This window comes from Motacilla alba, chromosome Z (genome assembly GCF_015832195.1).
Source record: "Motacilla alba alba isolate MOTALB_02 chromosome Z, Motacilla_alba_V1.0_pri, whole genome shotgun sequence".
NCBI lineage: Eukaryota > Metazoa > Chordata > Aves > Passeriformes > Motacillidae > Motacilla > Motacilla alba.
Window position 1 is genome coordinate 61698817 of NC_052046.1, and position 26873 is coordinate 61725689.

General features: G+C 40.5%; 1 long non-coding RNA gene across 1 annotated transcript; it reads right to left on the bottom strand.

Moving 5' to 3' along the window:
* LOC119695723 lies at window positions 1-26873 on the bottom strand. The gene is made up of 5 exons (XR_005255347.1): window positions 26733-26873; window positions 16534-16678; window positions 2965-3024; window positions 2663-2848; window positions 1-1201 (listed from the first exon to the last, which is right to left on the bottom strand). It is a non-coding gene; the product is annotated as an uncharacterized LOC119695723 (long non-coding RNA).

Consider the following 26873-nt stretch of genomic DNA (forward strand, 5'->3'; position numbering starts at 1 on the left):
CAGTGTGCTTGCTTTCCTTGACCCGGGACAATGTCACTTTCATGACTGGAGAGAGGACTTCTTTCATAGATTATCTTTGCAGCCAAGAATCAGTCCTCAGGCACCATTGATGTTTGACTCTAGTGAGTGCAGTTAGTCCCCCTGCTGTCATAACCACCAAAACTGCATGCAGTTTCTTCCAAAAAAAGACAATAGTCAGGTCAAATTTGTGGGGAAGTAGACCCATGCCTGCTGACAAAATCAAGGCAGCACTGACAAAAAAGGCAGTTTTTAAAGTTACACACGAGATTTCACTTTTCAGCGCAGTCAACAACAGAAAACAGAACCATTAGAAACGTACATGTAATAAAAGGTAATATGTTCTTACAGCATCCATCATTTCAGACAGGAAACTGACAAAATGCATATACCTTTTTTCTTCTCTTTTCTGCTCTCTACTATCAGTCATTCTCTTCAACCACACATGAAAACCCTTGAAGTGTTCTTGAATTATTTGTTGGCATGTGATACTAACATCATGGTTTTAGGTGAAATGGTTTCTGAGAAGCAGCTTCTGAAAGATCAGGCAGCCTTTTATCCTCTGTGAGAGCCCCTCAGGAAGGTATTCCTCTGCCATGTCCCTACATTAATGTCAATGAGATGATTGGAGGAATGAGGTTAGGAGATACTTCAGAGTGTTCTCCTTGGCTGACATATTTCAAAGCAGTCCCAGACACTGACTGCAGCATCAGGGTTGTCTACTGAGAAATGTAATTTAGGGAATTATAACCCGGTCCTTGATTCAGCTTCATGTTTTCCCTGAACTGGCTGAAATCCGGTAGCAGGTAGCAATCCAATCTATTGTGTGTGGTGGAAACAAAGGTCTTCAAAAGCAGAAGCAGGCAGCAGCTCAGTTGCCAAAATAATTTTCTGATGGGTCAGTATAGAATTCTTTAGTCAGCTGCTTTTTAAATTAGTTCAATTGCCTCTACCTTTACCCTTCTTTTGGGTTTAGGTCCTCTGTCTGTTCCCAGACAGGTCAGTAGGAAAATGGACCCTGTCATGCATTGCAGTACCATTGCACATCCTAGACCGTCTCCCAGTGGAAAGAGTTAATCATCTGTGGGTGAGCAGCAGGAGCCTCTGAGCTGAGTGGTCTGTGATGGTAATCAAGTCTCCTGAGAAGTCATTGTAGAACGTTGGCATTTAAGTCTTCAGAAAACTTTGCAAGCAAATGGTGAGCTTTGGCTAAGGAAAAATAATCTCTGAACTGTAGCATAAATACCTGCCGCAAGAAATGCAGTCTAGTCTGATTTTTGTCATAAAACTATCCTGTTTTATGACAATAGGATAACTATCTTCAGGAGGATGAAGAGTACACTACACTAATGAGAAAAACAATCACATTTTTCTTATTAAAACCTAAAGAATTACAGAAAACATATTAAACATTCATTCCTTTGTCTCAGCACAAAATAATATTCAGCATAACTTTTAAAAAATCTTTTTAACTTGTAAGCAGAGCTTATTTCAGCCTTGAGAAATCTGATGGAATTTTCTCAGATTATCAATGAAAGTGTTGTCAGAAATAGAATGAAGCATGTGACATATCCAGCTCCAAAAGACCTTCCACTAGGCTTATGAATTTAGGTGTAGCACCTGACTATAGATTAACAGTGCTGGAAAGCATCTACTTTCAAAGCAGGAAACAAGGTGCCTTTCTGTTAGTCTTGACCCTACCTTGGACCTTCATCTGGAGCTTACTAAACCAGCTGCAGGGGAATTTGCATAAATCTGTGCCTGGGTATTTAATCCTGACCCTCCTGGGGCTGCCTCAGACACACCAATTACTGCTAACTCTGCATGGGCACTGACACCTGTTCGTTGGAAACTAGGGTGATGTAACCAAACCCATTTTGCTCAGATTGTGAAGACTGTTGGTGCTACTGATTGGGACCTGAAAAACTTACTTTTCTATAACTGCCTCTTTTTCAATTGTTTTTGAGTTTCTTTGGTTGGGATAATTTTTGGTCATCATTACACCACCTTAAAATCTTACAATCAGACGTGCACATAGTAATAGCCAGAAATCCCAAAACACTGTTTCCAGTGTTACAAATGATGGGACAAAGAAGAAGAATCTGTGCCATACACAGAGGTTGCTTTCTCTTTGCCTACACCTAGGACTGGACATGGAGTTAGAAACAGGTTCATTGTTGCTGGTACATGAAATTCAAAACTGAGAACACTGAAGGAAAAAAATCTAGAATTTAAACCATAATCACGCCAGCTCTTGGACATGAGATATAATGTATTCAGCAGCTGCACGTTCTTCAGCTTGCACCAAAACAGCTGCAAAATGATTGTGTGCCTCAGTGAAGTGAAATCCAAAAACAGAGCAGTCTGCGTCTTAACCATAATGTACACAGACCACCACATATGCTACAACAGCACCTTTCATCAGCAGCCAGCTATAAGAATCAATTACTTCCTAGAAGAGTTCTGGACATATTTTAAACACAGAAAAAATGTTGTTTTCAAGAGGTTACTTTTCAAGACTTATAATCAAGTGTCTGACAAAACTATCAGCCTGTACATTACCAAGCTATAAAAATTACTGACTTCTGCAACAAGCAAATTCCACAAGACCCAGCTCTTCTTTAGGAGGAAGAGCAAAGGATACAGCTGTTCCAAGGATAGTGCTACAGCAGACTTCTCTCCATGCAGCAAGGAACTCTAGATCAGACTAGAGCGTTATTATTACTTATACCAAACTGCTAAGCCTAAGTAAAGCTGGCACTCCCTTAATTCACAAGAGCAACACTACAGAGAAGAGTAGAAATCACAAAGGGCATGGGTCCCTGTAACTCTGCAGAAGGAAGTACATAAACAAAAGACAAAGGATGTAAATAATGGGCTAGCGAGAATCTGTGGACAAACTTGTATGAGGCAAGGATTTGCAAATATTCAATTATATTATTTTACATTTTATTGGAATGAGCAGATACTAGAGGAGTCCTTGTCTGGTTCACAAGTATATCACACCTGCAGAGGGAAAAGAGCATATATGTTAGCGTCCCGACATAGAAGATAGATAAGCATAACATTCTGTATAAAAGCCCTTAACTCATTATATTCAGACTTCCACAAGAATACATCAAACTGGAAAACCACAGGTTCTCCACATGAACTAAAAATGGACCTATGAATGAAAATGTGGGGACAGATAAGTTAAGCTACAGATGGAGACAGTGAGAATATAGAGCAGAAATGACAGGCACTGTCTGGCATTGGAAAGACCTCTACCATCACAAACTGCATCCTTTTCACAGAACAGTTATTCAGACTGCTGGCCAGTGACAATAGCCTATGCTGGTCACAGACAGAAAGCATGGAACCACTCAGCAGTGCAGGAACCAAGGCAAGGGAAGATGTCTTTTACCTGAGGACAGTTTGTGCAGTGCAGCAGAGAAGGGCTCCATCCACATTCTGTCTTTACCCCACTGCAGACGTTTAAGGGCCAAAATATTTCAGAAGAAGTATCAGACTGTCACAATTTAATAACAGTGTTCCCCAATTTATTACTTCCATTGAAAAGAACACCACAAACCATTACTCTCACTGTTCCAGTGGGAGACACGAAAGGTGAATGATTTGATTATGGTTCAGATTAGAACAATTTACTGGAAACAGCAATGAGATGAAAAAACAAACAGTAACAGCAACAATAGTAATAACAACAGCGTAAAAAGGAGAAAGTGATTTGCATCACCAGCCTGAGAAAATGGACGATGGCGGATGGACCCTATGCCCACCCCATTTGCTCACAACCAGAAACCACACACATCTTCTTCTCCAAAGTGAAAATCCCTCCATTCCACACACACCCACACACACACATCTAACCCTCCTCCCCCTGCCAGTGATGTGCATGGTATAGAATAATGACATAGACAGACCCATGCAGATCTAGGATCCACCCTCTCACAGCTAATGTGGAAAAATTAACTCTGTTCTGGCCAAAACGAGGACACGGACAGAGACAAACAAATATCTAGAGCCAAAGAATGGATGAGGGGATTGAGTCTTTCATTAGTAAATTTGCAGGTGACCATAAGCTGAGATCATGCATCTATCTGTTGTGGGGTAGGAAGGCTCTGCAGAGAGACCTGGAACGGTTAAATGGATGGGTAGAGTCCAATGGGATGATGTTTAACAAGTCCAAGTGTCAAGTCCTGCATTTTGGCCACAATAACTCCCTGCCACATTATAGGTTGGGGATGGTGTGGCTGGAAAGGGACCTGGGGGCACTGGTGACAGCTGACTGAACATGAGCCAGCAGTGTGCCCTGGTGGCCAAGCAGGCCAATGGCATCCTGGCCAGTACCAGGAATAGTTTGGCCAGCAGGAGCAGGGAGGTCATTCTCCCGCTGTACTTGGCACTGGTGAGGCCACACTTTGAGTGCTGTTTCCAGCTCTGGGCCCCTCAGTTTGGGAAGGACGTTGAGACACTTGAGCACGTCCAGAGGCGAGTACAAGGCTGGTGAGGGGCTTGGAACACAAGTCCTGTGAGGAACAACTGAGGGAGCTGGGGGTTTAGCCTGGAGAAAAGGAGACTCAGGGGTGACCTTATCACTCTCTACAACTCCCTGAAAGGTGGCTGTAGTCAGATGGGGATTGGTCTCTTTCTCCTGGCAGCAGCCGACAGAATCAGAGGACACATCTTAAGCTGCACCAAGGGAAATAGAGGTTGGATTAGGAAAACGTCTTTTAAAGAAAGAGTGACAGAATACTGGAATGGTCTGCCTGAGGAGATGGTGGAGTCACCATCCCTGGATGTGTTTAAAAAAAGACTGGATGTGGCACTTGGTGCCATGGTTTAGTTGAGGTGTTAGGACATGAACTGGACTCAAGGATCTTGAAGGTCTCTTCCAAACTAGTGATTCTGTGATTCTGTGTGAAAGAAGGTTATGAAAGTGAGCTGAAGTCTTCCCAGAAGTAAATCTTGGAAGTTGTTTTACAAATGAGTTCTGCAGGGCTATCTCTGCAAATACATGAATGACAGCACTGCAGTGATGGGTCACTGTGTCTTAATGTGACTTATAAATGAATTCCGTCTCCCCGGTGCTAAATTCTAACCATCAACATGTAGGATGGAGAGACAAGACCATTGTGAAACACACTCAGCAGAACTCCAGCTGATAAACCAAAATCTATTAGGATAGGCTGTCATGAAACCACAGGTGGGGAAAAAACCCTTTGTGATGACAACCTGCTTTCATCACAAGACTAGCACCCATTGCATCACCCATACCTTCTGCACAGAAGGTAGAAATACAGGGAAAACAAACTAACTCACAAATAAATAAGGTGAGGCAGTGGTGAGTGAGCAGTAAGAAATATGTCTTTAGAACATTTTGCATTATTTGACTGATGATATCAGATGTAAGAAGCACAAATAAAATGCTAACAAAGTTAGAAGGCCATGGGTATTGTAGTAAATTTTGTTGTCTCGAATAAACGTGGCAAAAGGCTGTTATGATGGACAGCTTCCTGAAGGAGAAGGCGGAGGATAATACATGAAAACTCTCTTCAGAGGTAATGCTTAACAAGATTGTGGGACACAGAATAAAGGCCGAATGTTGCATTTTCTTGGCTTCTTCTCTTTCTTTATTATACATTGCAGAAAATGTAGAATGCTGTTCCCACTGAGAGCAACTAATCTCCTGACATCTCTCCAGGCACTTAATGGAACAGTTGTAGTACAGATTGCTTTTGTTGAGGTTAAAAGTTAAACAAAATTCAGATTTTAACACATATTGGAAAATATGCTTGGGCAAAACAGAGTCCTCAGGGCTAACCAATGAGTCAGATGATTAAAGTTCTGCTTAGAACAGTTCATAAAACAATTCCCAGTTTGTGTCTGACAAACTTCCTTTGTCACCTGTGGGTTTTGTTAGTTATCTTCTACTCTTCCAAGAACAAACCTGTACTTTCTGCTTGTCATCATTAAGTGAAATGAAAAGCTTTTGTTAACCACTTGGAGTTGTTTGACTGTGCTAAAATAGTTTTGATTAGAGACTGTTTTATGTTACTTTCCAGAGTTTATTTTTCCTTTTAAAGGTAATATGAGACCATAGGTTAGATTTAAAGTTTTCTTAAGTAGTCTGTCCAGAGGTAATAGATACTTCAGTGAAGAAAAGGCTATCTGTCTTCACTTGCATTATGCTTGCTGTTTGTCTTCTTCATAACACGAAATGCATTTTATCTGCTGTTTCCAATGCTATCAGCAGTCACAACTTGCAGTTGACCTTTTTAAGATAAGTACATGCTCTTAATGTGAGCTTTCTAATTCCCTATGAAACAATAGAGCTGACCTACCTCCTGATTCTGTTTGGAGGGCGGGATTTATAACACCCCCAGGCTGCAAATACATATGTTCATGAGCTTGACATGGAAATGGAGAAACCAGGAGTAAAAAGTCTGTAATCAGAACTGCACCCATCCCAAGCAATATAATTTGGATCCAACTTGTAGAAGGGGGTGATGGACTAAACAGAAGAGATCAAGACAGAACTGAAGGTTTGTATAGGATATTTTTAAAGCTAAATTGTTTCCATTTGGGGGAGCCTGTTTTTTAAAGAGTGATTAGCCAGCATTATTGAAAACTATTGTTGGTCAGGCATATCAAAGGAGAGGATGTAACTGCAGATGAACAGGTTAAAAGGAGTATTCAAATAGCTACCTCAAAAGTTTCAAGACATTTTAAACTTTCCCTCACACAGCAGATACTTACTCCTCAAGGACTATGTTTAAGGGAAGTTGGAAAACACAAGACCCGAAACATATGGATTCTTTTATCAAACATACAGGAAGAAAACAAAATAATATTACCTTTTGAAGGCTCACAGCAGAGATTGAAAAACCAAGAGTCAACTTCAATCACTATCAATAAACTAGTTAAGCATTGTAACAGATCTCTATGAGAAGGCTCCTTGGCCTTCAATATCTTCTGTCCAATGGGCAAGAAAGTGATTGTCAAGGTATGCTCTAGGGGTTGTACCAATGAAAAACTAATGCCTCCTTTTCCTCTCCTGGCTGAACAAACTCCTTCCAGATTTTGAAGGTACTGCATGGACAGATGTACTAACTCAGTAAATTCAGCTGCTGCTTTTCTGCTTCATACAGCAGTGGAAAGGGGAAGAACCAAGCATTTTATATTACCATGCATCTGTTTTAAAACAATAACCAATACCAACAATTAATAAACAATATGTATTTCATCTCTGTTATGAATTCTTACACAATTTTCAAAACCACTAATTCATAGTTTATATTTTTAAATACAAAATTTCAATGTGATAGAAGCCAGACATAACTATGCATTGAAATTTTCCACAGTTAAAACAAATAAATAATTTAACACATTACAAAATAATTCTAAGAAAAGCCCAATGCCATTTTTAATGTGGAATTGTTCGTTTGTTTGTGTGTTTGTTTCATTGATTGGTTGGCTTTATTCTTGAAACGTTACATCAGAAAGTAGTTGGGGCCAATATATAGAGACATGGAATGATACAGATTGGATGGGACCCTGGATGCTTGTGATCTGATTCTCTTCTCAAAGCAGGGCCAGTTTTGAAGTGAAGTCAGACTGCTTGGCCCTACCAAGCTTGTTGTATCTCCAGCGACAGAGATTTCATCACCATCTCTCTGGGCAACCTATGGATTAAAAAAGCCCAAACCTTCTTGACAAGAAACACAGATAAAGGCACAGCTAATGCCTATTGCCTGACATCTTAGGCATTGCTCTTACAGAAGTGTAAACAAGTCATTCTTAGGTCATATTAGAAGGTTTGCAGTAACATTTCTGGGATACCCCACCTCTGAGGTGGTCCTTTCACTCTTCCTAGGCAGTCTTACAGCCTAACAGTCTGGGACCAGATTTCAGCAAATTGACCTAAGCTCATCTCATTTTATCTCCTTTCTTTTCAAGATCAGCCACAAATATTGCTTCTCTTTCTCTGTTTCCAAGTTTGGGAGGTTGCTTGGTGTTATTTTCCCTGCACAAGTTAGCTACAGTTATTTAGTTATTAGTTATTTTCACTGAACAGGCTAGCTACACTATCAGACTATTCACTTTCATCATTGATATAGTATCTTTTTAAAACAACCAAAATCATACCGTAGTCTTAGCAACACTGATGTTATTAGAGAGGTGAAGCAGACCTGTCACTTTTGTAGATTCAATGTATTTAAATCAAAGAGCATTCTGCACAGTTTTTCCAAAATTCACTAGCACATTAAGTCTCTCTGTTTTGATTGCTTATGGCCATGCTTTTCTTTAATATGCAACTATGTATTTCTGATAACGATGTCAAATCAGCAGCCCTGGGAATACAACCTCCTGCTTTCCCTTAGAACACTTTTACTGCAACTAGCAAGGATATCAGAGCAGTGTGCCAGCTAGGAGAGTGAGTGACGTCAAGAGGAGCAACCTCTGTGTTCAGGCTGCATCAGATCTGTCAGTTACTGTGTAGTGACCAGGAAAAATTTGTTGTAAAAATAACATTTGTGTACTATAAACTGAGGAGGTTAAAAAGAACTTAAGTTCAACTGCAAACACACTTCCTCATGTGTTATCTTAAATTAAATACCATAGAAGTTCTGGAAACACACAAGCAATTAACTTTGTGTTCCCATAAACTCTTCAGACACAATATGAAGGATTGTGGCCAAGGCTGAGTGGGTATGTTTAGTTTAAATCTAAACCCACTTAGACCAGTTGCATTCAAATTAGCCAGTTCACCATGTATTTTCTGGTTCAAGGCTTCACTGCAGCAATGTGATAAAACAGCAGTTTTCACCTGGGTGCTTTTTCTCCAGCCACTCTCTCACTACAGCTGTCACTGTCACCCTGTGCTTTGTACATTCACACAGCAGTGCTCATCATGACAGAGGAGCCAAGAAAGTAGAACAGGTTAGGGGCTCCTGCCCAGGTTCCTGCAGAATGGCTGGCAGAATGAGCAGAGGGAGAGCTGATTCCTGTGGGGATCATGGGAGGGAGCAGAGCAAGGAAAACTCTGCACATCTGCAAAGTTGATGTGGGTCTCCCCCAGAGCCAGATAGGCTGGGGAAGCATCAAGGCATTGCATGGCTAACATTTTTTGGTGGTTGAAAAATGAAAGCAAAGACTGAGAAAAGGATTTGTGGCAGTAGCACGCTGAAAAAAAGCTGTGACAGGCAGAAGAGAGAGAGGAAGATGAAATGGTATTCTCAGAAGGAGAAAGGGATGGTGATAGACTCAAAAGAGGGAGAAGGAGTAGGAACCAAAAAAAAAACCAAAATAAAAGGCCTTATGCAGACTACCCTATGGTCACATTTGCCTCACTGACATGGCAAAGCCCTCAGTGGAGATGTAGAACACACGAGAAAGAAGAGAGCGAGTGAGAAGAGACAGCAGGATACTTCCTTTCCACAATTCTCCTTACACCTCCCCCCATTTATATAAGCATATTTAAATATGCTGCAATTAAACACCTGTAGTATTCATTTCTTTCCACATCCCATATCCCATCCCAGCACAATCTACTCTACATGACAGCTGTCAGGCCACTCACATGCACCGGAGCTCCTAGACACTGCCTCCTGTTTTGATCTGTTTTAAACAGAAGTGCGTGTTGAGCCAGCAGCCTCTGAGAGAGCTCCCATACATTTTTTGCGTGAACCCAGGGCACCAAGAACTGCTAAGCCAGGAGTCTCAGCAAGGCTGTGCATTGGCATTGTCCACATCAGTCAGAGACCTAAGCCAGAGATCTTCCCAAGACTCAAGTGTGCAAGCAACCTCTGGGTTGTAAAGGGGGCTGTAATCTCTGGGGGTTGTAAAGGGTCAACAGCAGGCGAGCAACCTCAAGGCCAGAGGTGTTAAGCTCAGCTTTGGCATCAACCTCAGCTTTGAAAGTTACAGATACCACTAAAGGCTATACATTTCCTAAGTAGTCCTAATGAGTCCTTGATATTTTGGTGACTTGTTTCTCAGCATCATCCCAGAAAATTAAGAGACCAAAGGTTTGAAGTAATCCCCAGAACATGTGAGTGAGTATTCTTGTGTCTACATACCTCTGCAGTGCTTGAGACCTGCAGCTAGTCTTGCTTCTACTGTAACAGGCTTCTTGGCATGCTCATACCTTTCCTTGGTCTTCTTTCCACTTTTAAAACCTATCCTTCTAGATGTGCTTGACTTTTAAGCTATTTTCCACATGCTGGTTCTCCCATATCTATCTTCTTGTTCTCCCTAGGTGCCTTAAAATCATGTTTCATTTTTTTATTTTGTCTTTGTTTGCCAATGACTGATGCCTCTAATCCTTCATTCATTCCTCTGTTCAGGACTTTAGATACTGTAAAGGTAGGGCACTCTGCAAATCCCCCTATTATTTATGGGACCCACGCTGTTCTAAACAAAACATGAAAAATTATACTCAGCAGACCTTGATTTTATTCCAACACATCATTGACTACAACTGTGAAATAGTCAAATGCATTAAAAATGTGATGTAGCAAAGAAGTTTACTAACAAGGGAAAAACTGACACTAGTCATAGCTTCAGCTGAAACTTGAGTGAGCTAACTGGCAAAACATTCTGATTTATTTTTCACAGGGAAAATATGATCACTGCATATTTACAGCAATGACTGAAGGTAAGTACATTCTGTAAAGTGCTACTGAAATGTATTTCCTTCATTTCATTGACAGCAAAAGGAAGTAATGAATGCCTTAAACCACAGAAAATATTGATATTATGAAAGATAAATGGAGGTCACATTCATTTACTGCAGCATGCAGAGTGGCCCATATTTTACTAGGTTCAGCTAGAGTTCATGGGAAATTATTTTGGTGGTTTTTCTCTGGGCTGTGCAGCAGACCACTGGCAACTGGGCCCTACAGTGGTTGCCTCACAAGGATGGCAATCTGGTATTACAGCTGACAAGGATTACTTGAGGAAGAAAAGCACAGTGCTGAGCTGCTGAATGGTTTTCCTGCAGCAATTCTTGACATTTTTTTTTTTTCCTGGATGGGGTTCTGAACAACCTGGTCAAGTGAAAGATGTTCTTGCCTTGGAGGGGCAGAGGGGGTGGATCTCTTTAAGATCCCTTGCAATCCAAGCCATTCTGTGATTCTGTGATTATCACAAGACAGTAAGTCTTGGCTTATTAAGTCATGTACACATTGAGGAACAAGAGACAAGAGGGAAGACAATACATCAGATGCATACAAATTGCCACTCAGATCCAAAAATGTAACAACTTTAGTCACATTCCTTTCTACACTAGGTAAACACTCCAGCAAAACAACTTCTGGGACCTTGGAATAGAATGAGCAGATTGTTAGGTACATGATTAAAAGTACTGTTATGGAGCAAGCCTAGATTTTTTTCTCTGTAGCAGATAAAGTCAGCCTCATGCAGCCAGTGCAACAAAACACAGAACAAAACATACAACAAAACATGGACTTCACTATCTCAAGCCCTGTCAAACATTGCCCAGGCTTTCAATGTCAATGGAGGGCACTCACAAACAAAACTGAATCTTGGAATCACTGATTTTCTATTCACCTTATTACACAAAACAAAATGAAAACAAACAAACAAAACCACAAACAAAACAAAACCCCACAACAACAACATCAACAGGACACCACCTGCAAATTAGAAGAGATTAAGATAGATTTGAGAAGTTAAAATTAACCTCAGGTTAAATACATTCCCTCTTTTTGTGTCTACCTGAGAAAGTGTTATTGCATTATTTAAGCTGGGGTTGTTTTGGTTTTTTTTACCACATTTTCTGCTGGAAAAGCTGTCCCTGATTTAAACATATTTTGTTATGCGCAGCCAGCATAAAGTCCTTGTGATACACCTGTGCACTGAAGGTGTCAGCAGAAATGTAGGAGCAGCTCAGAAAAATGCTGTAAGATGTCAGAAGAACTCTAAAGCAAAAGTATGATTTTCTGAGTGAAAATTGAACCATATGGCAATATCCAGCTGAAAATTTTGAACAACATATTCAGGCATCCTTACTGGCACATAGACAATTGTCAGCAGCAAAACACAGGTGAAGCACTGTAGAAGATGAGGCTGGCTTGAAATTTGTAGGGGCAGGCAAAAGCTGTCTCAGGTCTCTGGAGAGGCAAGGAAAACAAGGAAGATACAGGGTGCTCCAGTGCAGCCTTCCTGAGCTGGGTGAGCACAGCACTGCACATGGGCTGTGCCAAGCTTGGGCAAGCCCCGGCCAGCCGAGCCCATCCTCAGTTCTGTGCTTCTCCCTGAATTTCCACTGAAACATCCCAAGTGCTCACCCTGGCCTGAGGAGCCCTGGATTCACCCACACTACCTGAAGGTGTGCCCAAAACAGCCAAACAATACCTTTCTGAGTTTGCCTTAGCCAAGAGTGAAAAGCAAAATGCAAAGAGAAAGTCTGGGTTTATTTTTCCCTTAAGAAAGGTCCTCGGGTATTTTAATACATTTCAGCTATATTTTTGCTTGCTGTTGCTTATAATAATCCCATGGAAGCTTGAAACTAGAATACGTCTGATACCCCTTTTTCTCTTTTGATTACTGACAAATGCTCATTTATTATGGTAGGTCTGTAAGAAATACAGCTGTTCATAAAACTTCATTTTTCCTTATACCTGCCCCCCCTCCCAATCCCCTCCTCCCCCCTCCCAAAAAAAATAATTACATCTGCCTGGATTTTTTCAACATTTTCATCTTTTTCAAAAATATGTTTGTCCAGGTACCAAAAATTCAGGAAAAAAAATGTATTTTGGGAGGACATGATGCTTTATTTCTCCAAGATAACAAGTATTTTGTGGAAGATTTGTGTTTCACTAGAAAGAATATGTCCTGTTTTCTCCAGGACATATTTCAACAAAAAATTTAATGACATCTTTAATAAATAGTATTTAACTACAATGTGTGCTCCTTACTTACTTTCAAACAAATTTAAGCAAACAGCACGGTGAGTTTTGCAATTAAATGTAAGCAAATATAAGCTACATTTTGAATCTGGAAAAGCATTCTTAGAAAATGTAACTACCACTATCCCAAAAGGCACATAAGGATACAGATTTAGGTTAGGAAACAAAATTAGTTGCCTTGCAATTCAAAACATTTCTTAAAATATTTTTTTGAAAAATAGAGGAAAAATTACATTTTGATATATCTTCTCTGTTTGAACATGATAGATTTTACACCACAATGAAGGGTCCTGTTACACTTCCAAAAGCTCCTCTGAGCAACTGAGGTGTGACCACAGTGAGACAAATCAGATAGCCTAGCTCAAGCCCACTGCCTCACACGGGATCTTTAATTTCTTGGCTCCCATATTTCCCTGAACTGTGGAGCAAGTTTATGAAAAATGTTGATTTCCTGTAAGAAATAAAATTCTTTCCATGGAGTTGTTCAGTGATTTATTCTTTTCAGGTACCACAGAGGGTAGAATTATGCTGAGTTGAGATTTTGGTAGCATTTGCTTTAAGGGGCACAGGTGCAATTGGTCATAATTATGCTTAGAGGCTGCTCCATGTGGTTTCTCACCCAAGGCAGTAAATCAATTATGGCTGAGCAAGTCCAAGCCAATACCCTAGATGTTAGCTACAGTATCAGGGACTTTCATGCATGAAGCAATATGGCATCTTTACATCACAAAAATGGGTTGTGGAAGAGGACTAGGCTGCGGTTTCAAGGTAAAAAAGAACAAATAATTTTTCAAATAAAGCGACATACAGTTGCTTTAGTGCATTAGGTTTGACTTCAGTGTTTTTGAAGATCTCTCATTCTTACACATTTTTTAAGCAAAATCACTAGCTTTTAAACCTGGGGGTTTTGGTTTTTTAGCTGATGGATAAAGTAGCTTATCATCAAAACTCTGTCTTGGAAAAACTGGTCATTATAATAATGTTCTGGAAGAGAAGTGAGTGACAGGGTTTAATTTTATCACCCAAAAAATACTTAAACTAGAAAGCAGAGACCCTACTTTGCCACTTGACAAGTTTCCAGGGAGAAAAACACATACCACAAAATAAACACTTTCAAGTGGCGCAGCTGGATACTAGCAGGAGTCACCACAGGTTCAAGGAGCTCTCTCATGCCTTTTCCTACCCTTCTGATTTGACTAGAGCAGAAACAATTTGAGATATAAGATGACTTGTGGGTCTAGTAGCCTGACAATTTTTTGTTCTTCAGAATCATATTGATATGCACTAGTCAAAGTACCAAGGAGCTAAAAGACAGGCTCTGAGTTGCTTTCATAAACATTGCCTTCCCTTGAAACACACAAGGCACCAGGCAAGCACTCCTGCAGATCTGACACTTAGGAATTGAATGATCCAGCACCTACAACTCACGTAAGTACTTCTACAAATTGAAAATTCAGTCTCCGTGCATATTTAGATGTACAGTTTTCCCACACTTACATGTATGCCAATAAAATTTGATGAGTAGAATATCCTTAGGAAGAATAAAAATTTACATAGAAAGAAACAAATTTGGCATGGATAAAGCCAAAGAATTTAGCATTGAAATACCCCATCGTAGAGGGATTTTTCATACTGTTTACCTAGCTACAATGTTTACCATTGTGACAGGTCTGTCATTTACTTACCTGGCTGGTGCATATGACACGTGGTTGTGCCTACCTGTTTCACAAGGGCACCTTGGCAATTACAGTTTGAAACTGTAACTGTGTACACCCAAATGGAAAAGGGGAGAAATCAATGAGAACTGAAAGTGCTTGCTTTCTGGATCACCTTGACATATTACTAGATGAGATCAAAAGAGTTGAAGGATATCAGGGAGATACTACCTGTGGTGGAACATCACATCACAAGTAAGAAGCAATGGAGACAGTGCAGGTTACGTCCAATAAGGTTGCAATGGGGGCAAACTAGGAACATGTCCATGGACCCTGCAGTGCCTCAGCTGATGAGTGGTAACTTCTTGAAGTTCTGTTTATATCATAGCCTTGAATAGTCACTCACAAGTGAAATATTGAAAATTAAGAACAGACCTAGCAGAAAAATAGAGCAGCACTAACAATGGCTGAGGATCTGTTTTAAAGGCCAGTTCTAAGATCAGAGGGATAAAATGTTTTTCCTTTAAAAGAGTGATAGTAATATTTGCAAGCAAAAAATATCAGCCTGGGTAGAGACACTAGAGAAAGATATTATGAGCATTAGTACAGTTTTTCACTAACACGTATTATACTGGATAGTGGAAAGTATCTTTTGAGAGCAGCAGACATCCTTTACTCTTGTTCTGAAAAGCAAACTAAACAAGGGCGGAAAACTCACTATCAAGTAGACCCTGCATCCATACACTCTCAGTGACATGCTAAATACAGTTTCATCTGAAAGGATTAATAAAGATACATGATCACCAGGTGACTGGGCAGGAACAAAAACACATGGCTCTGCCACACTGAGTAATCAAGATGTCTCTTTCTTGCTTGCATTTGTTTCAGCAAATCCCATAGAAGCCATGCCTTGCCTTCACCACTCATCCCTTGCTCTCCCATTGACACCACTCTCTTCTTTATGTTTCAGAAAATAAAACACTCATGCTAATGATGCAAACTCCTATGTTGACAAGGTTCTGCTTCAGTGCAAGAGTAGAGTGGGAAAAAAAGCTCTCAAGATACGGACTGGTTTTTTATGGTCTCATGTCCAGACCCAAGGCCAAGAAGTCTTTTAGATGGAACGACTTAATCACTTGTCACCAGAAAAGTCTTTCTCAGTATGGACTTTAACCATTTTCTCTTCCATGGAGACTCTATACGTCATATATTAGTTATTTATCCGAATGCTACTTCTAAGTGATAACTGTCAAGTATTAATATGAAATAATAAAATACTGAATACTCCTTTCCTTTTTTTTTTTTGAGGCACTTTATATGGAAAGACATCTTTAGTGAAGATACAAATTTGTACATTTGTTATATTAATGTTCTAAAAGGTAAGCTATTCCAGACTGGAAGTAAAGTCAATACATTCTGAGAAAAATAATATACATTCATCTGTACAAACAGTCATACAATCTTCCTTCTCTATTGTTTAGAGTTTATTGAGACTCCCTTTTTATGACTTTCTTTCCCTTCTAAATCAAAGAATTTTCTATTCAGCAATTTTCATTTTGAAGCCAATGGAATACACTTCATAGTCATTAAAAGTTACAAGTAGTGTTGGAAAAGGTTCAATGGACCATAGATCATTTATGAGCTTTTCTGTCACAGCATCAAAGTCTGAGACAAACATTTGCTAATGTTATTTCCTCTTCTCTATTGTTCCTACTCCATGTCTGAATAACAAAAAGCCTTGAAGAATTCAAATATTTAAACAGTTACAGCAAAAAGTGTTACCCAACTGATTAATTTTCAAAGAAATTCAGCATAAAAGTATCACTTTCAGTGTGTCAGTTCTACCACTCTAGTCTTCCTTAAACATACAGATTCCTTCTCACCACCTTGTTCTGCAAGGGAACTGTCTCTCATATTAAACATCTTACCAGCTCTTTTCATGTCTACAGTGTGCCTTTTGCCAAAGTGGAAAGAGCCCAACAGAAGTGAGTCAGACATCTACCGAGGCAAGTTTGATCAGGCCTTCTTTTTCTTGCAAAATGAAGTGTTTGGGCAGAACAATAGAGCATCTATCTAAAAAAAAAAAAAGAAAAAGAAAAAAAAAGAAAAAAAAAAAAGACAATAAACCTGGGTCATTTCAAGCTATGGAGAAATTAGAAATCAGCCAAAATTAAGATAATAATTTTTTAAATTTTACCTCAGTAGTTAATGCCTATGCCCTTCATTGTTACACCTGTATGCCAACTGAGCCAACCAACATGCACTGTGTGGTTTTACTGTGGACTCTGTGAAGATGCTGGCTTCTTCAGCATGTGGCTGGATGTGAAGATCCCTGACTTCTCCCTTCAGGGACCAAAATCTCTGCTTAGGGACAGGATTTGGCTTTCATTAGCATAATCTGTTTTTCCACTTGTTCTACTTCCTGAGATGTTATATGGGAATCTGAAGTTATATGGGAGTCTGAAGAGATGACAAGTTAGGAAAGCGTTTATTTCCTTAAAGGGGCCATTTACTTTTCTTTCTGGTCAGGAAACTCTCCGACAAGAATTGGAGCTTCTCACTGCTGCTACTGGATGCTGTCCAATTTTTGTCCACGTCTTGGAGCTGAAAGGGTGACCTATCTGGAGCATGCCTAGCAAGTTGTCACAGCCCCTGCTGTCAAAGCCACACAGTTCCTTCTTCTTCCTTCCTTTCCCTCTTCTTTGCTCTGGGGTCAGTCCAGGGCATCAGCCATCCTGCACACCTTCTGTCAGGAGGCTTTCAGTACCATAAGCACAGCTCAGGCAAAGCTTGGTGTCATGGTTTAGAAAGAGTACTCCCCAGTTTAGTGGTCTCCAAAGCATGCTGCTGCTCGCTCACTCCCCCTCTTCCTGAAGTGGAATAGAGAACTGGAAGTACAATACATAAAGGCCATGGGTTTAGATTAAAAAAATTTACTGGAAACAGCAATGAGATGAGAAAACAAACACTGACAGCAACAATATTCATAACAAAGTGTACAAAAGAGAGAGTGATTCACTTGCAAAATGCTCATTGTAGAGCTTGCCCTGACCACAGCAACACCACCTCAACTGTTCCATACAGCTTGGAAATGGCATTATTCAACCTGTCCCTCTGGATTGGAGCCAACGTCATCCAACTGCTCCTTCCAGCTTGGAACCAGTGAACCACCCCACCTCTCCTTCCATCATGTTTACTTGACAGGAAGGAAACCCTTCTCCTTGGAAGAGACTCCCTTCCCACTGTCCCTGGCAAAGATGTGATGTGGCATAGAAAAATCTCTGGGCCCTAACCATGCTCTTTCTGGCTGCTGCAAAAATTGACCTTGTCCTGGCTGGAATCAAGATACCTGGCAAAACCTCCAAGGCATATATTATTGCAGCTCATTCATGCACTGATGCCTGAAAATACTGGTGCACAAAGTCTTCCCTATCATGCCACTGAAGGCTGTGATTTTACCACAAATGTAATTCATTTGATACTGGGTACAGGTCTGCAGTTTCTGGGTGTTTTTCATTCTTACTGGGGACATGAGAGTACAAATTTTCACATTCATGAAAAGGTCCCTCAATACCAAGGGCTTTTCTTCTTATTAGCAAGTATAAGGAGAAAAATCATAGTGTCCTTGGGAATTTTTCTTCCTATTTTAAAGTGAAAGGGCAGGCCATGAAATACCAGTGAGACCAGACTGCAAAGAGCATAGCTCTCTTTCTCATCACCATCATCTCAATATTTCATCAGCATCACTGATGCAGAAAAGATTAAAGTGTCCAAATCATCACAGGAGCGATCTCCAAATTTCCTACCACTACAGTTTTTTCTTTCTATAAAATGCAGTTAAAATTATTGTTAAAATACATATCTCAAGGGGGATTTTCCAAACTGCAAAAATAACTATTGTATTTTCCATTAGCAATACACAGATAACTGGTCATTCAGATTCTTTACACACATGCAATGTATCTGAGGATCATTTGCAGGAGATCCCCATGGACTTGGCATAGACAGCAGACACTGAGAAGGAACTGTAAATTGTGTATTTCCAGTGGCCTACACATGATGGGCACCACAGATGGAGTTAACTGTAATCTTTTGCAAAGTCACTGATGATAATTACAGACTTACCTGGAAGTGGTTGAATGAATAAAGGTGGTAGTAAAAAATCATGTGCAAATTCCTTGAGATTTTGGGATTAACAGTTTTTAAATAGTCTGTAACATATTAAAACTGCTTGCAGAAAACACATTTTCTTTCTGAGATGTACTTTGGAGCAAATTTTGAGGAAGATATGAATCAAAGGCATTGGATCAAAATCATCATTATACCACTCTGAAACCACAACCATTGCCCAAACCAATCAAAAGAAAGAAGAGAACAGCAAAAAAGCTGCCTTTGCCAGGCCTGGAATACCTGTGCTTTACTGAGTCCAAGTGGTGGAGTGAGTTAGCTTCAGAACACTGAATTAGCCACAGCCTGATTTGTGCAGCATGCAGAGAAGTCACAGAACCTCCTATCTTCAAAACTCCTTGGTAATGAGTGATTAAAAACTTCACAGCAAGTCAAGGCTCCCACTGAACTATCACAGCATACCTGGGCGCGCCCTTCGAAGGATCCCAGCTAAATAAGGTTTTAGATGGGTGGTCACTTTGCTGATCACTAACGTAAATGTCACTCCCTGTGTACATGAGCAGCTAGAAAGGAGAGCTAAAGAATGGCTACTGAAAATCCATTACCTCTAAGAACTTTTCCACAGCTCTGTTTTCACCACTGTGTTAAACAGCCATTCAGTTCCAGACAACAATATACATTTCTTTCACAGCAGTCAGCCGTGCCAGCAACATTTATATGTTGCAGAACTTGCACTTATTCAGCAAAAGTAAAAGGAACACAGTTTGCTTGAATAAACATGTTTAACATGCCTTGCCATCAGCTGCTTGCTGCTGGGAGAGAAGAACTGAAATGATACATTTTTCATCCTCCACTAATCCACTGCTGCAATGAATGACCTGTTAAATACCTTTCAAAGCTGACAAGCCAGGAAGGCTGAGGTTGTTCTGGTCGCTTTTGCAACAGTGAGCACTGTTATGTTCAACAGACATTGGCTGCAGTGGTTTCTCCGTATGGCTGCAGAGAGCAATTCGCTGCTAATTAACCTCTGGCTGCAGGGCTGATACATTCTAAATCGTGGGTGTGACTTTTCAGGGAGGTGGGCTCTGTGACCTGAGAGGTCCTTCCCCTCTCAAGCTGTCATGCTTGCACATCACTTTGGAACGGTTTATTTCCAGAGGACATTTTTAATAAGACCTGAAATCACATTAAGTTATCTCTGTTCTCTTTTCCCTTCCTCTCCGGGTGTTTTCCTCCTCAGAGTATACACACCCATTCCTGCTCTTTTCCAGGATCACTGACAATGAGAAAACAGCAACATCTGCCTCTTTTTCTGTTCACATGACTAGAATTTATTTTCCTCTGAGGTATCATTCATCAAACAATCACAGCTCATGTAAACTTCTATAATTGCATTGCCCATGCTACTTCTAAGATTAGTACTTGGAATATCTTAAGCCAGAAGCAAGGATGTTGCTGGTTGGGCATTAAAGACGTTGAACTGTACCAAGTTCATTTCCCAAAAAAGAGCTCAAGGTCAAGGGCTACCACTCGGAAGTATGGAGTAGAAGCAGATCGTTTTTTCTATCTGTGGTTCCGTTCACATGTAGGTTTTAACTGAACACTCAAACCCAGGATTAGCTGTTTTGATCGTATTTTTCCAGGCTGGTTGTAAATAGCAGGATTTTAATTTGCTTTGGTTTGTTTTCAGTCAACAGTGATAGCAGAAATCATAGTGCAGAGTAATCCAGCAGGAACTTATCCCTGAAAATGTGCGAGCAAAAGTGACACACATGAATTATTTTCTGTTATTACATTGATGAGCAAAGTTCATACTGTCTATTGTCAAAACAAATACTAATAACACTGACTTCATCTTTAGGCTGCTCATAGCATGGGAATTTACCTAATAAATCCTTTCCTGCATAGCTGTGTTTTCCCCCTTTATATTATTGTAAAGGAATAATTGTATTCTCCTTTTAGTTTTTCTTTCAGTAATCACCCTTGTTGATGGCTGCATAATATTTTCCATTTTAAGAAATTTCAGCCCATATTCTTCTCTGTGTGATCATGAATCTGTAGCTTCTGAGGAAAATTCTGCTTGGTGATGATTTTTAGCTGGGTTGCTTCTTCAAAACTAATACCCAAGTTATTTCCCAGCACTTTGAATCTTCATAGGGAAGGGACAGGAAAAAGCAAATTCCTAGCTTTGCTCTGTCTCAAGCTAAAGTAACAGAGTCTCAGTATGTCTGCTCTTTTTCCAGGAGCTGAGTGAGAACATAGGAGAAGTAGAGAACAAAAGTGAGTTAAACTCTTCAATGAAGTCTGGCAGCCACAGATTTTTCCTTCTGCGTCTTCCATATAACACAGATTTTTTTCCTTCTGCATCTTCTGTATAACATTCATTACCACTCATGACTGCTCCTTCTGTTCCATTTAGTCACAGGCTAAACCTATTGTCCTTTTTTGACCATAGCTTATTCATTCTGCTGCTCATGACAAGGGCTGCCAGGCAGTGGGTCATTGTTATCATTCTAACAAGGAGCTTTAAACTAAAGGGTAGATCCAATTAGCAAACTGTATATTCACCTGGCCTCAAAAGAGCAGGAAGTGTGGCATTTTCTGAATAAGTTTTAAATGAAACAAAGCAGGTCATGTGTTTGTTGTCTTCCAGTAAAGGCAGGAAGTGTCTCACTATCAGGGTGGAGATTCTCAGGTATAGTTTTGCAGAATTGCAGACTATTTCTGCTGATAGTTACTGCTGAGGAAAAAATGGGTTTTGGAGGAATTTTAATTTTAATTTAGTTTCTCTTCCCATATCAGGATGTCTCCCTCCCTTTCACCCGAACTACACTTAATCCTAATGATTCTTTTCCTGAAAAAGTAGATCCTTTTGTATTTACTAGAAAGTAACAATTGAATTTTTCATCCTTATGGTCATAGAATAAACTTTTTCTGTTCAAATTCACAAGTATATTATTAACAGAGGAATTACCTAACAAAGGCTAGAAAAATAAAAGTTATGTCCAAAGGGTTTTTCTTATTTCTTTTGAGAAATACCTTCCTGATATCAATGAATAAACAGTTTCAAAACCTTTTTGTAACAAAGAGTTAGAAGTGAGACACCTGACCTTTAAGAACACTCAGCTTGAAACAAAAGTTACAGCGTCTAGAAGCCATAAGTAAAAAAAAAAAGTATCGTAATGCCAGGTGATGGATAAACATATTCCAACGTGGATTTAAATTGTCATGCCATGCCAATATGCTGTCAGTTCTGAAAGATTAGTCTGGCATTGTAAAGAATTCCATCCAACAAAGGTACTGAGAAGTTAAAAGTATGCTGTCTAGTTTTATATCAACACAATGTAGAGTTATATTAAGTAAATATGAAGAAAATTGTATAAGAGGTATAACTGTTGACATGGAGGTTTAGAAACAACAAAGGGAGCCTTTTAAAATGTCATTGCATTCAGATAAGAAAACATATCTTTTATCACTTTAGCAGAAGTGGGGGCAGCCCTCAAAGTACAGTTTCCAAGAAAAACAGACATTAACTCACAGGGAAGAGAAATTTCACCTTTTCACCAGCTTAATCCACACATGTTTTAGAGATACCTGATACTTTTATTTATGTGTTTCATATCCTATTCTCTTACAAACTTTTTGTTAGCTTAAGTAGCACAGCCTGTAAAGGTAGCAGAACTGGCACAATAAAGGCCCTGACACTAAGCAGCCCAAACATTGTTAACGAGTGCCTGTGGCCAACACGGCAGAGGGGACAGCTGAGGCAAGCCCAGCCCTGGTCCCCAGCTGTGAGCTTCCCTGCTGGCAGGGGTACAGGCGCCAGGGTCCAACAGGAGATTCCCACTCCCTTGCCCACCCATCTCATGAGCCAAACAATGGGAGGGACTGGCCAAAAACTGGGTTATTGTCTCAGGAAGCTCTGCATAGAAAGTAAATTTTTTCGTGCTAGTCACACTTCAGCATCCTCCCCCAGAAATATGTGTTGCACTACAGCAGCTTGGATAAATGCAGGAGGAGGAGATTTGGAAGTTTTTGGTGAATCTGAGTGTAAACATGTAAAGAAAAGGAGAAACAAAGGTAAGGGGTGTGGGGGAAGGTGTAATGAAGTCTAGTTGCTGCCATTCCACATTTTCATCTTGAAGTGATGTTAATGATGTTCAATTACTAACCATGTGAGAGATGCATCTTTGTGGCTGGAGCACAGAACTGAGGGCCAGGAAGTCCTCAGTCCTGCACCGGGGCCCTGGGATGGATCAATCTTGTGGCTTTGGCTGGCTCAATTAGACTTCCTTTCTCAGCATGTTTGCTTCAACCAGGGAGCTCAGTTATGATCACACCTTGTAGAGAAAGAACATGTCCAACCCATGGCTGGGCAGCTGAGGCTGACAAATGGCACTGTGACTCACCACAGGGAGAAGGGATGCCCTCCCCTCAATCCCTGGTACTGATCCTGAGGCACTGAAATCAATAGGGACCCAAAACTAGGGCAGACAAGAAAAGCATCTCTTTCCAGAGCCTTTGCAAGTTTTGGTGGAGCTGCACACAGTCTGTATGTAGTTCTGTACAGTAATCTGTGTTCCATTAGATGCCAACGTTTTCATGAAAAACAGCCTGAGTTACCTCAGAGAAACTCTTACTGTACAAAGCACAGAGAGCATCACTCCTGGGTCACACCAGGAGAGCTACTGCTCATTGAGTGTCCATCTGTGCCAAAGAAGGATATAAGTAGAACAACCATGAAATGCCACCCTGCAACTCTATGAATACTGTCCATGAATTTAGCTCTGCTTTCTGAGAAACAAATCTCCATTTCAGTCACCTTCTCCCTGGTCAATTTGTTCTCTGTCTGCCTCCTTCCCTGTGTTTTTGCTTTATGCATGAATGGGGGAATACACAATAAACTCAAAAATGTCTTGAGTGGGAGTGATCGTGATTATAACTCTTTCTGTGCCTACCTCTGATCCTGGAGGATAGGAAGGCTCACCAAGCACAGCCTTTTGCCCAGCTTTGCATGCAGCTTGCCTTCACTTCTGCTCCACTGAGCCTCCATAACAGGGAGGCTCAGCCTCTGCTGCTGCTTGCCTCGACCCACCAGTACTGCAGCCCAGGAGATTCAAGGTGGCCATAAGGTGCCACACTTCCCTCCCTGCCTCCACATTGCACTTCTCCTTTCTCTTTTCAGAGAGAACCCCCAAAATTCTGTTCTTACCACTGCAACTCTAATAATTTCTGCAGGGGAGGAAGCCCCTCCGTATCTAAGTCCCCCATTTGAATTTCTCAAGAATATTCCCATTACACACCAGCTGTTCAGGCTATCACATAAGCAGCAGCCTCAACAGAAAGACCAAGGCCTGCAAGGGCAGAGGAAATGAGCTAAGCTCTCACCCTCCACAAGTAATCCTTCCAGACCATGGTGAAGGTTTGGTGGCTGCAGATGCTGTGGGAAGGTTTAAAGAGTCACTCTGACTTGTGTTCAGGCAATGAATACCAGACTGCAGTCTCTGATCTGTTGTGTTAGCATTATATTTATCTTTTGCAAGCATGGAATTCAATTCACTTTCAAAAATGTGTGTTTTAAATAACTCAACCCTAGAAATGTTCATGTTCTCATAGTTTCACATCAGCATTTTGCACAGCTGCCAAAAGCCTTCACACCCCCTTGCCTAGCCCACCTGTGTAAACACCACAAAAGTTGCTCTTTGTGAAGCACAGGTAGAGTCTTGCGGCTTGATAATGAGCAAAAAAAGGGACAGAGAAGTTCTCTGCAACAGATGTGGGAAGGTTCTGCCCCATCCAGGTTGCTGTGCATTAGAGGGCAGCTTTTACACTTCTCTTACAGATAGCATTTGTTTAAAAGTATTGTAGGGGGCATGTTTGACATTTCTGACCAAGATAATGTTTTTAGAACCTTTTAAAATGCTTTCTGATTAAATGGCACTCCAGAAGGCAGCAGATATGCAACTCATTTCCCTTATTTTGTGTTCCTTATCTGTGCTGAACAACACTTTTACATATAAATGCTTCTGTTGATTTCAAAGAGCTTAAGCATATAAGAACATATTCAACAAAAATCAAGAGCATTCCTCCTATTTTTCTTTCTAAGTTCAATGAAAGAATGGACATGAATGTAGTGAAATTGGAAAAAGAGCATCAAGCTTTTGTGAGAGGTTTCGTGGGTATGATCTTGAAGATGGTCTGAGGAACATCCAAGAACAAGGTCTTTGATTGTACAAGGTACAATCAGTGCTTCCAGGATGGGCTCTCAAATTTACTGATTAGTGTTACGCATTTGGGATTTACCAGCCATGTGTGCTGAAGATCAACAGCATGTTATTTGTGGAAATTTAAATCACCAAGCATGTCAGTAAAAGTGTGACTGCCCCAGAAAGAAGGAACACAAAGAATAAGCGCTTTCATGCCGCTTCACAGCAGAAATTTTTTCCATAAAAACTTGCCACAAAAATGATTACGATAACTCACTGTCCTTTCATCTTGGACCTGATTTTTTTTTCAGAGAAGTCTTGTTTTGCAAAACGCTTTGTAGCAAACCGACTCTGGAGTCATACCACAGCCCCACAAGGAGCTTTCTGACAGAGAATTTATGCATTGTCTTGAGCCTATGTGCATCAACCTTACCAGGTTTTTTGCTCAGGCTTGCTCATGCTTGGTAATGAGAAGACAAATAACTGGCCCAAAGCAGAGCTGCTATTCATCTCCCACTCCACCTCAAACCCAACCCAGTACCCAAATCTCTCATGCCTGGCAAGCAAAAGGAGTGCTTCTCCACATCACCCATGGGCTGCACAAGGCCACAGGGTGCTCAGACCCTGAACTGGAAGCTAAAGAAAGTCTGTGCAGCTGTATTTTAGATACCACCTTGAGACCAAGAAATTCAACTTTTCTCTTTAGCTGGAGGCAAGAATACCTCAAATGCTATTGCAGAAGAATGTAAAAAAAATTAATTATGGGGAAAATCATGTCTAGCAGGCTTGCTTGTAGGTCTCGTTTAACCAAAGAAAGCAAGCTATGTCAAGCAATGTACGAGACAGCATGTTTTAACAACTGCAGACTGGAATGCTACTTTGCCCATGTCATGTTCCAGGACAGTGAGCAAAAGGAGTATATGTTAATACATCACATTCATTTCTATCCATTTTCTACCCAACTGAAGGGAAAGAAAAGCAATTCAGGCCATAGTCTAGACATCTCCCTCCCTTTATGAATCCCTGAAATCACTGAGGCCTTTTTTGCAGAGAAAGGTATATAGCACTGTTTAGAAGTAAAGTTTTTCAGACAGATCTGAGGAGTCACAAGTCAGAGCCTGCCTACACTGTGAATGTAAGGGTATTGTGATGTTTTACAGTACTCAGAAGGTATGAAGGGATGAGATGACCTGAGGTGCTTGGATGCATTTTTGGACAGGAAAAAATGCTGGACATATGCCCATTCTTCTTATTGCATAAGGAAGTCCTGAACACTTTTGCCATTTGAAGAGATGTAGGGCAATTTGCCTGCTTGTTGTTCTTTTCACATTAAGAAACAGTTTTGTGCATTACAGAAGAGGCTGTAAACAGCAACAGAAGTACAGATTAGCAGTAATAATTGGTACCACAGAGGGTGAAACTGAGTTAATATAAAACTCTCCAGGCATTTTTAGTATGGTTCACACATATGAAAAAGAAAAGTCACCTAGGTAATGAAACAGCACAGTTGCTCCTTCAACTACTGGCCAACAGTGGTGCTAACTGACATTTCTGAAGTTCTCAGGAGGATTGACAATGAAATCAGGGCAGGAATCACTTGTCAGTCTCAAGAATCCCAGGGTTAAAAAAGAAAAGCCATGGAAGGTTGGAAGGTCAACCTGTGAACGGTTTCAGTTCCTCCTAATACATCAGAAAGAAACAGCTTTCAGAAAATGTCTTCGACGTGATAGTATTTGTGACTGCTTGCTATTTCTAGCATCATGATCACTTACTTCCTCATGATTAGAACCTACCTTTCCTCTTTGCTCTTTTTGAAGCACTGCAGGGACAGGCCCAGGTCTGTCACAGAAAACAGCCACGCTCCATTTGTGCTGTGTTTCTCACTGCAGAGTCCTCCCATAGCCAGCACACACTTTGAGTTTCTAATGACAGGA